This window comes from Aphis gossypii, chromosome 1 (genome assembly GCF_020184175.1).
Source record: "Aphis gossypii isolate Hap1 chromosome 1, ASM2018417v2, whole genome shotgun sequence".
NCBI lineage: Eukaryota > Metazoa > Arthropoda > Insecta > Hemiptera > Aphididae > Aphis > Aphis gossypii.
In genome coordinates this window covers 8054236-8067021 of record NC_065530.1, presented here as the reverse complement: position 1 = coordinate 8067021, position 12786 = coordinate 8054236, and the positions used below count along the sequence as shown (strand labels likewise).

Below are 12786 nucleotides of genomic sequence, written 5' to 3'. Positions count from 1 at the left end.
GAATTTTATCAAAGTTCAAATTTAAGCTATTATAGAAAAATAGTATATAACAATAAATTTTTGTAGATATTTGTAATTGATAAATGAACATCTTATCAAAGATGTTCAAGCATTTTTATTAAGCAAATATTTTTCTATTGATTTATATAGTTATACATATACATAAAGTATTAAAAAAAATGTCTATTAATAACTCAAAAATAGTCAAAATATTAATGAAAAAAGTATATTATGTATATAATATGGTCATATAAAGATTTGGTAAGAATGTTTAAGTATCTACGGTTATTTGTTTTGAGTAAAACTGGATTTCCTTAAAAATTCTCATTTTTTCCTTAATATGTTCCCTGTTATTTCAAAAATACTGAAAATTTTTAATTTTGACTTCTTTAAAGTTCAAAAAAAAAGATCTAATTTTATGACCAAAACTACTGAACTCAAAGTTGAAAATTGATTTTTGTTTTACTAATTCCCGTGTATCCGTGTATATAATACATTTCTGTTTAAGGTCTTTTATCATGTGGGCGATGTCTGAAAACCTTATTCTTAAGGTAGCTCTAGAGGAAAACAGAAAGCAGAAAATCACCGAAGAAGTCAAAGCCACACCAGTCTAAATGTGCCGAAAATCATATGAGAGCCTCAGAGATCGGCTACAACAGTGTATATTGATGCTGACAGCCGCCATATTGGAGGTATAATTTTCAAACAATAATTTTTAAAAATAGGATTAAATACTTATTTTAATAAAAAAAAATTTTCCCCTAAGTTTTACTGTTCGATTTTTATAACCCTTCAAAATTCGCCAGTCGGCTCTGCAGTCGATTTCGTATTTACAAAAAAGTCATATCATTGTAAAATCAATATGTTAATCGCTCCGCTCAGAATCTTAAAGTATTAATGAATATACTGTTATATTATATTTCATTGTTACAACGCATACATATATACCATTATATGAAATTTTGTTTTAATTTCTCAATGAATAATTAGTTTTTTTTTTTTAATGTAGCTTCTTAATGTTTTCAATAGTTAGACATTAAATGTATTTTTTATAAGCTATAAATATTGTATAATTATTCGTCATATTTTTTACTTATATATATATAATTTTTATATTTTTAAATCTTAGGTACTTATTTTATGTTAAAGCCTACATAAGTAATAAGTATTTTAAATAACCCGGTGTCTATTGAAATAAAAGCTCAAACTCCGCACTAAATTCCATTGACTATTGTTTCCTTTCTGATTTATTTCACTCTTCGTTGATTGCATGCAAGTCGTAAATGCAATCTCCAAACAAAGACAAATAGAGTTAGTAAGTACTTGTGAGTGACTTTATCAAGATTAATAATTATTTGCAAAATATACTACCGCAGAAAGATTATGACTGGCAAACGAAACCTAAGGATTAAGGTTACGTAATCATAGTATTCAGATAATATAGTCTTATAAGAGATTTGAACAAACAAAAAGATAGTAAAAACATGAATTTACAACATGTATTTACAAAAAAATTATTACCTATTTTTTTTTGTTATTTTACTAAACATATTTTTTTCTATTATTTTGCGTATTTGTGATGTGCGTCATACTAAATCATACTTAAATTTACTATCAAAGATTATAACTGTTATAGAGTTAAATCAGATGAAAATCATTAAATTGTATGTTTTATTTTTATTTTCAATTGAAAATCTGCGTTTTGACCACATAAATAAGAAGGAGATAAATTTGAAATTTGTAGTTGTTGCTCGTTATAAATTGCTCATATTGAAAAGTATATTTTTTTTCGTAGATCATAAATTAAATAAATTCAAACTGCGTAACACGGTATTATTGAAATTTTAGTTCTCCTAATATTTAGGTCTAACTGTGTTTATGTATCTGCAGGGGAGTTTTGGTTTCTATAACCCCTAAATCGTGCCTTAACTTAAAAACACAATAAATCATAAACCTTATTATAATTTATTTTACGTTAAGAATATTCGTACAAAATATTTTTTATCGATCTCAACTGAGCATCATTTTTATTTAAGTAAAATACATTACAGAATATTAATATAAATAATATTAATTTAATAATATTAATTTCAAGTTAAAAATACTTTATCCACCAATAGTTAATAGGTACTAATATTAAACTACCATTTCTATCTTTTGGAATAATCAAAATTGTTGTCAATATCTATTAAAAGAAGCTTATTGCAAACAATAAGATTAAGTTCAAACTCAAAAATCGTTTACAAATTTATTTATTTTTTTTTTTTTTATCTAACTTAATGACGACCAAAATAATATACATTTTATTAACAGCGTTTTGAATTGACCTGTCAAATTGATAGGTATTACCATTACTCATTTTTTAAAATTCGTTTTATATTTTACAAGAAAGAAAATAATTAGATTTTTAAAAGCGAGGACTAACGCTGTCCCCGTCCACCTACCCGCGTTACTAACTAGCTTAATTAAATATTAAGTAGTAAGCTTCGACTTACGAAATAAATGGAAGGTAATCCTCTTCCCTGTCATTTCGCCAGTCCTCAATTCAAGCACATAAATTCCTGACATTTTATTGTTAATGATAATTTGGTTAATTTAATGAATATCACAGTCGTTATCAACGACATAATATTATTTACCTACTGTAAAATATATTTTTATATACTGAATTACTGCAGATGTTACAGCTTAAGGTATAAATACGTACCATAAAGTATTTGAAATCCCTTTAGGTCGTTCCATATTAAAATAGAGAACAAGAAGTTTATTGGACATCAATCTGTTAACGTTCATGCTTTATTCATATATTTTAATTTAAAAACATGTCTTATTGCTTTTAAAATCTAAAGGAAATTCGGATTTCAATTATTTAAAATTGCTTATTGAGAATTTATATTAAATGTTTGGATGCGAAAGAATATTGCTTATATAATTTATGCGACTAGATAACTGATATAACCTTTAAATAGTGTTATTAAATAATTTAGAAAAAAAAAAATGTAATAGGAAACTAACAATAAAGGTAAAAATTTAAACTAAATTAGATCTCAGTTCCAGTTTATATAGGTAGTGAATAGTCACGTGATACTAGAAATGCAAGTGTGCGTTTGAAAATTTCAATAACAGCGTGACACATAAAAATAGAGATTTTATACTACAATAATTTTTGTGATATATTTATTTAGTATTTTAATAATTCTAGGTTTAAAATAAAAATCTTTATCGTATATACTATATAGGTACCTAGTTTTACCAAATAAATTGGTTTTCAAATTCACTAAGACTGACTACATAGAATAATATTCAAAGATTGTACAGTAAGCTCGGAAACAATTTGTCTATTGGTAGGTTTTCAAAACAATATTGCAATTGAAACTAATATCAGTATAAAAATATGTGAGTGGTGGGTATGATATTATATACACTACGAAAGAAATTAGAAATTGTGTACTGTTCATTTTTTCGTGGTTAAATATTAGCAAATAGTCTATATTGTACGGACATATATTGGGCACAATTATCAAATAAAAGAAGACAAAGTAAATAAAATATTAGAATAAGTAAAACCAACATGTCATATTATATACATATTTTAGCCATGAAAAAAAATTTAAATTTTTTTCAGCGAAAATGTTGTTAAAATGATGATTGTTAATTACATTGTAAACTGAAAGAATAAAAATGGGTTGGCACTTTGTCAGTATTTAATCTTTGTCATCTACTATGTAACATTTAGAATGAAATTTACAAATTGCTACAAGAACTTAAAGTATTTTATTATAGGTACAAGATATAAATATTTTATGATTTCTTTATTATATGAGATTTAAATATTATTATGATATATTTATCAATAATAAATGGTGGTATCAAATTTTAAATAAACAGTTGTGGCATTTTTTAAAGAATTAATTACGTTACACCCTACATAGAATAATGGCTCCTTAGTCTCTATATTAAACATGTTATTTAAGTTTCTATGATAACATTTCTAAATCATACTTATTTACAATAACTGTACTACAAAAAAAAAAAAAAAAACAATATTTTTGTTCTTTCAATATAATATATTATTATAGGTTTATAATAAATAAAAATATACTTTTAAGTTGAGTGATTATTATACATATCGTATTTTTAATTTACAACCTAGTCTCAAGGTTAATATAAATTAATATAAATATATAATATATTATATGGTTTATGTAAAAATATTAATATTATTTTATATTAACATTTATTTTTCCTAGATACATCTCATTGTTCCCTAATTTTAAACTAAATACAGGTTATTACAGATCAAATACAGGTTATTGTATATAAATAATATTAATTTTAATAAAATACTTGAATATATTTTAACACTGATATCAACATAGTATAAAATAATAAAATAAATTCAAAATTTTTAAAATTATTACTAAATTAAATTTAAAGAATTATATTATTGTATTTTGGTTCATGATTAGAGTTTTAATATATTTATGTCAATTAATTTATATCGAATATATTTTCATCTATTTTTCACAGTTGTCTAAAATTGAACTAAAACGTATTAGTTCTTTTCTTTAATTAACTTTGAAAAGAATATAAAATCAAGCTTATGCTCTTTTCATAAATTTTAAATACACTAATAGTATTAAAAAAAATACTATAAAACAAAAAAGTTGTTATATATTTTAAATGTAAACAGGATTTAATATTATTAATATGAAACTATAAATTATTGTATAATTCAAAAAGACTATAAAATAAGATATACAATACATTATACATAAAACTACTTTTATAATAAAATGAAGAGGGTAGTGGACTCACGTAAGATGCCAGAGTTGTAGATAGTTATACTAAAATAACTAACAAGTGTTGAAAGTCAATTTGAAAATTTAATTAATTGATTTGAAATAGGCAAATAGAAAATTAACAATTACAGCAGAAATATCGTTAAATATATTGTATATATAATTAAAGAATATAGAATCTAATATTTTAATTTTACTATAGCTGAAATATAATGTAGTAGGTACCTATTTTACTGAAACAATTGGAAATGCATTAAATTAAATATTATAATGAATTAAATGATCGAATATTTTGTAAAGTTAAATAAAATTAAGTATGTAAATATGTAATGGTACAAAAGTTAAAAAAAAAACCAAAAAAATATTTTAAACGTAAAAAGGTATATTTTTTTAGAAAAAACATTAATCTATATTTTATTTATTGTGATTGTTGATTATATAGTTTCTTATAGGATCACCTCTATTGTGTGATTGTGTTCAAGATCAATCCCCTTTGGGCTTTTAATCCAATTTATTGCCCTGAAGTGAAAAGAACCTTTGTATCACACAACATCAACCCACAAAGTTACTCCATTATTTTCTTTTTCAGTTTACAAATCACGAGGTTCAATGTATAATGATTTTTAATGTAGTAAAGTTACGTACCTATTGAGAATTAGTTAAGTTAGGTCTTACTTAACAAGGTAATTATTTTAAATTATACTGAAATATTATGATATTATAATTTATATTAATTTAATTAAAATACATATTAGTGCATTAAAAAAAATGTAGTTCATTACAAAAAATATATCATATTATATGATAACAGAAAAATACTTGACGCCAATCTATTTCAAAAAGGTAATTATATTTATATACATTTTTTAAGTGGTTTTAAGTAAACTTTTGGCAAGTAAATTGAAGAAATCGTCCAACAAAAAATATGTTGACAGTTAAATACTTGGCTAATATAGGTAAATAAAAAAATAAAAGAAATAGTTAGACTGGCACAGAGACAATTTAATTTATAATAATGTAAATGTTTATGTGTGAAACTGTTTAAATGCTCATTAAATATTTTAAAGTTTTTGTCATATTTTCCAAACAAATGATTTTCTTATTTAAGAATAATATAATTGTGGTGATAGACTATTATTGAGGATTGTATATTAAGTTCTATAATTTATTTTTATTAATGTAATTTAAAGAAAAATAATTGTATTATCTAATTAAATAAAACACACATTAATAAAAAATAGCCAATAGTTTTGACCAATATTATTGATTAGGTTGTTTTCGCGGTGCTGTATTTTAACAGTTTAATTGTTAAAGTGAACAATTTTATTCAATACATTGGATTATTAGAACATAACCTAACCTAATCTAACCTATACCATGATATTATATGATGATTCCTATAGTTATATAAGAAAAGTTTTACGACAAATATGAGATAAGACTAAGACGATAAAACAACTTAATGAACGTCATACCATTCAAGTATAGGTATATTCTACCTCATCTAAGGTTGATAAATTTTAAGACATTACAATAAGAGTATAATATATGAGTTTTAAATGAAAATCTAACTTCACACATGTGTATATAATATGTATGTTTATATTGATTATTTAGTTTATATTAGGTATACAATAATCGTGTGTGGTCTAAATAAAAATCGATCGGTCGATTCAACATATAAAACAGTCATAAAAAAATTATTATTAATTTAATTTTAATTAATATTTTATTGCATTTTAAATTTAATCCTAATAACTTATATAATATTACGTATGTCTATTTTATCTGTTTATTTACTATTATCACCATGTTCTTAGTAAAAAAACTAAAAAAATTATATCATCGAAAGATTAATATCACTCTAAATTTATGGAGAAGACATTTTTATTTACTGTTTAGAGTATTTTATATAAGTATAAAGAGTTTTATATAGAGTTTTTTATTATTGAAATGTGAATTGTTTCCATACCTATCGTCTGTTGAATTTATTTTCAACGGTTGTTTCCCTACCGCATTTTTCAGATGTATAACACCTTTGTAATAGGTATTATATAAAAATTATTCATCTAATTTATGTATCCCTCTAAAAAAATGTTATATTTATAAATAATGTTCAATATGTACATTGATGTAAGAGTAAGAGACATTTTCATTTTGTATAGAATCTAAGAAGATCAATCAATAATAATAATTATTATTATGGTCGAAAACGAGATAGTTAACTGATAATTTCAGAGTTGGTAACATTAAAATTATATTATAATCTTTGGCATAATAATATAAGGGTTTTACCGTTTGAGCCTATAACAGATCTGTCTGTTTAATCTTACTCTAAATTCTAATATAACTTTACTATAACCATCGAAATTGTGTATTAATTTTATTCATTTACTTAGCGCTTAAGGTTATTTTCCAAACAATATCTTACATTTTGTCATTTTGTAGATTATACCTATTAGTTAACATTATAATCTTAGTGAAAGTTTTTTCTATACTAATATTACTCAGCGTTATCGTGATAGTGGCTGAAAAACTGTTAAGAGTTTAAATACCAACACGCATGAAAAAATAATATACAGGAGACTTTTGGTGACCTGGTAGACATAAGACCATCGCTGGATTAGACACATTTTTCACATAAAAGCAAATTTTTACTTATTGAAAAATCTTTATTTATTTTATTAAAACGTATAAATGATGCATATATTATATGACTAATTTATAACTGTGTCGAATTAATTTATCGACGGGAAAGATGTAAAATATGTGTGTTACCAGTACGCGCGCGGGAAGTGAAACTTATTTTGAACGTTACACGTGAGTGAGTGAAAAAGAAAGAAAAGCATGGATAAACTGAGGTAATGAGGATAATAAAGAAAAAAAAGAAACAATGTAAATTAGATTTTTTTTCCTAATGAATGATTATCATTTTGCTCAATTGGTTAGTATAGTTGGATTATTCAATTGCAAACTGAATTTGTCTCGCAATAAAGTTATGAGAGGTGCTGAATCAGAATAGTAGTTCTGCAAAATCTAGTCTTATAATCTTCAGTTGACACACATAAATCAATGAAAACGGACTTAACAGATCTGAGATCAATTATGAAAATTGCAAATAAATAATAATAATAATAATTTTACTATATAGTTACTATAGTAGCACATGTACGTGTTCGGCGTTCGCGTTCGTACGGCCGCCCGTTCGATTTTTTTTCCTCACTAGGTACCCCGCTTAAAGAAGTTTAACTTCAAAAAAATTATTATATTTTTGTTTGCTATGATACTTTTAAATTAATATTTTCTTTAGTCGTTTAAGCAAAAATGTTAAAAATGAAAATAAAGTATGGCTGGATTACCGGACGTACCGGATCAACGAGATATCTACTAGTCACTGTATATTAAACTTTTATATTATTGGACACTCTGTAAGGTCACGGGGAAAAAGTGAAAACCACGGACTCGTTTGTAACAATTCTAACTGTTTTAAATTGTCGATATTCAATTCTAATATAGGTAAACGTTCAGGTGATTTTCTGTTGGCAGGCAAAAAGGGTTGTTTTAATGGGCGAGGGTGCTGTGCGAGGAAGGGGGGGGGTTAACCCTCCCACCTCGATTCAGGTGGTCGGACGTCGCTAAGAACGAATTTTTTGTACAAACGATCTGAAAAATAAAATCAACGGAAACCCGTCACACTCGGGAGCGAACCCCCCGTGCTGACCCTGGGTGCCGACGAAGAATCTCGTCGACCATCGGGCCACCGGCATATGCGATTGTCTATATACTCGTAAGTATATATGTGTGGACGGTCAAAAAGCACTTGTTGTCCTCCGCCCCTCATCCGCGGTCGTGGGCGGCGGCGGCGGCGGCGGCGGCGTGACTCGTATCGCACACGCACACGCGTTCGGCGGCGCGCGCGTTGGCCCGTCGGCGAGCGTACTCGCGAAACAGAGCGTCCCGTCGGCTCCGCGCGCGCCAGTCGTCCCGCGGCCGCAAAATACTACAGCCGGCGACCGGACCGGTGCGATCGCGGGCGGTCGTGTGCGTGCTTGTGCGTGTGTCCCGTCGCGTACCCGTTTCTCAAGTCCGTAAAATAATAATTGTAATAAAATAACGGTGTACAGTGTTTACGATATATGTCGTGCGACACGACAGCTGACGACGACAGTATCGTGAAATATTTCGCTTAAATGATCCGTCACGTGTACACGTGCGCCACACGATAATATAATATGATAACCACGTGAAAATAATAATTATAATAGCATCATCGTATCCTGGTAAATACCGTTATTATATTACCGTCGCGCTCGGCGTGGTCCGCGACCGCCGTCGTACCCGACCGTTGTTATCGTCATGTCGGCGGCGACTTCGTCGGTCTGGCGGCGAAAGGAGACAGCAGCAATGATAATATCGTCGTCGTCGACGACGACCGCGGTAACCGCCGGTAGCCACCGGCCCACGTCGTCTCCGCGGGTGATGGCGTAACCGCGACGCCGCTGCATCGTATACTATGACTGAGCACCGACCAGCAATAGGTAGGTACCTGCCACGGTCTGCAGATAATAATACGTTCGACCGACTCCCACCCCATACCTTACACACTCGACTACCTCCACTTCCAAAGTGTCTCTTATATTATTAAAATAATATTTGCGGGGGACACTGTGCACCGCGACGACGTGTTGAAGAGAAGCTCTTCGCGAGAAATGAGAATACAGACACGACTGTAGTTTTTTTATTTCTTTTCTCTCGACATACTTACCTACCTGTTTTTGTTTACTCGAGAACGACGATTTCACCCTCACGCGTTGGCACAGCCCCGGCAATCGACTTGGATGGTATTTGGGGGGGGGGGGGTGAGGAGGTGGTTGAGTACAGAAAGTATTTTTAGCATAGATACTTCACTTTTTTCATACCAGAATCGGATGGTACTTTGTTGTTTAAGATTTTTCTTACCGAGAGTTATACTCGTCTATTAATTGACAAGTGGGACTTACATTTTGCTTTGCCTAAACTATAATATAAAGCATTGCTTTCAACATTATAATATTACAGATGTTAGGGATCGAATATCACTCGGTTTTAATTATATAATAATGGTAGAATATCATTATTAAGTCTGAAATTTTAATACATTATCAGGATAGTCAATGAGTGACCCGATCGAAAAATTACATCATTAAATATTGTTGGTTTCAATTAAATAAAAAATAGTATTTCTTCGATCGATAATTTATATGACGATTCGAAAACTATCTGATCACTAAATTATTTGGATTAAGTTTAAAAATAAATCATTTCCCTATAGATCCTTATACTTAATACAAATATGACTGGGAATTTAAGGCATTAACCGACGTCGCGTGAAATAGTCATAGAGCAGAATTATCGTAGATATTATGTATATTACTATATTATTATAATGAGTACCGGATACTGATTGCCGAGAGTATTATAGGTATTAGGTACCGTCTTGGAGGTCTTTGCTTTTGATATTAAATACCGCTATAAATTTCGAACGTTTACATTATTTGCTGATATGTATAAGATAAAATGGTATAATGCGTGTTTCTATTTAATTCATTTTCCTAAGATTTTTTATTTTGTCTCAGATTGTTATAATTATATCGGGGCCAAAAATTTAACTGAAGGCCTACGCACAATTGCCGCGTTTTGTTTAAACGTAAAACGCCAAGTTGTGTGAGTGGGAAGTGTTTGGGAAGATTTTCAGAAAGAAAAAAAATTTACATTTATTTTTCTCAGTAATCCTTCAAAAATGGTAATAATTTTTTTATATTTGGCAACGAACAAATTCCAGATACCACATAAAAATAAAATTATAGATATTGCCTTACTGTTGATCATAACATTAATTTTCTTCTTCCACGTATATATATATAATTTATTGCATTATGCGTACAACAAAATATATTGTTATGTTTACCTTATATATGTTTATTTAAAAATAATACTCAAAAATCTCCTCTCACACCAAGGTTTTTGTACTGTCATTTATGGCTCTTGCCTATTTCACCCTGAGCAATATAACCATAGTTTGTGGACATTAATAATGTTTCATCCATCCGCAAAATGAGAAATTTATGTCGAAAAAGCAATTAAAACGAATTACGCCACCACGAGCCACCAGCGATAATTATTTTTCTCGTACATATATATACAGGATGTTGTTCACCGCGTTTTCGTATTTTTAGTATGTTAGCTTTATGGAAAGTGTGGTATTCATCCCCTAACATAAGAATATACACATATTATGCTTTTGCTTTGGCTGTTACACTTAGATGATCGTACAACAATAGTTTAGAATTTTGCAATACTTGAGATTTATAAGTAACAAATTGATTAAATGGTACAAAAACATTAATTATTTTTAGACTTGATAGTTTTATTTACTATAGGATATATATAATAGGGATTGTAAATAATTAAAAAAAAATAATTTTCTATGATTTTTGCAAACAAATCTCTGAATTATTTTTTCAACTTTCGTTGTTTGAAATGTTTCTTTTTCATATACGAATATAATTCGAGTTATATGAACGTTTGAAATGTTGATATCAAGGGAGTAATACGCACCAATAAATATTTTTATTAAAATTAAAATCAAAGAACTAGGAAAAATTAGTCTTTGTATAGTAAATATTTTGCTTGAAAATAACTAAAATCGCTATTTGTAAAAGCATTTTAGAGGCTCGGGAAGTTACTAGTTGACCTTACTACTTGTATAGCAAAACCTAACAAAAAACATTAAAAATCACATACTGCACTATAAAGCACGTGCTATATTGCTGTAACTATTGTTGACCTTTTACGATTTCTTTATAAATTACTATCTTAGTCATCTTTTATATTGAATATAAAATAATTAATAAATAAAAAATATATTCTTTTAGTATTTTTAGAGTTTCAAAAGATAATATTATTTTTAATATGCGAAAAATTTAAAATGGATTCAAGTATTTTATTATCCAAGTAATAATTAAAAATACCTATAACTTTTTATTGGTGCATCATTCAATACGAAACAGCAATTTTATTACAGTATTTTCAGAATTATTATTATTATTATATTTTTTTTCGTAAAACGTGTGAATAAAAATGTTTGTTCTGAAAAATAATTTATTGCTTTTAGAAGTAACAATGTAACTTAAACATTTACATAATACATGTTAAAAGTTAGTTTATCTACCATTGGATTTAATATAAATACATTTCAAATCTAATATGTTTTACTGAAGTTTTAACACATAATCACAATATTTCAAAATTGGCGTCTTATGTGCTCATTTATTTTTTTGTTAAATAATATTGTGTTAGTAAGCCGATTAAAGTTAATTTTAACAATGTTAGATAAAACTATGAAAACATATTTAAACATGATACAATAAAACAATAAAATTATAAAGATATTTGCTTAATAATTACGAATTTTTAAATTTCATACAAAATATTATAATTGTTACTATTTTTCAGTAAAGCGCGGTGAATTTATTAGTTTTACAGTGATGTTCGGTTTCTTATGTTTTAATATTTTAAGTTTTACATCACTTTTTATTGTATAAAAAATGTTTTGAAATTAGTTTTTGGTAGAAAATTGTATATAGTTAGTGTTTTGAGGTCAAAAGTAGAATTTCTTCAGTACTTAAAAGGTAATCGAGAAAAAAAAATAAAATTATGAAAAACCAAGAATATTAAATATTTATATAAATCCAATTATTTTTTTCATTTTAATTCAAAAACAAATAACCATAGCGTCGAAATTATCACAGTTTATATATTTATTTAATTTATGTATTACGAAGATATGATAAAATTTTATCGTTTTTTTTTAACACTAAGCTGTTTATAGAAGTTCGAAAATTTTGACTTTCTAGTTATAATACAATTAATGTGTTATGATAAAATGTTGTTCACAAGCAACAATTATTGGAACAGTAACATGAGGTTCTTTACTAGTTTTAAT

General features: G+C 27.4%; 2 protein-coding genes across 3 annotated transcripts in view; one reads left to right on the top strand and one right to left on the bottom strand.

Moving 5' to 3' along the window:
- The window catches only part of LOC114128458 (phytanoyl-CoA dioxygenase, peroxisomal-like), a 114118-nt gene that overhangs the window by 10103 nt on the left and 91229 nt on the right, over nt 1-12786 (bottom strand). The gene's annotated exons all lie outside the window — the stretch shown is intronic.
- The window catches only part of LOC114119140 (G-protein coupled receptor 161-like), a 128191-nt gene continuing 124151 nt past the window's right edge, over nt 8747-12786 (top strand). Inside the window, exon 1 of the mRNA XM_050208117.1 lies at nt 8747-9340. The gene's annotated coding sequence lies outside the window, so the exon portion shown is untranslated. The remainder of the gene's footprint in view (nt 9341-12786) is intronic.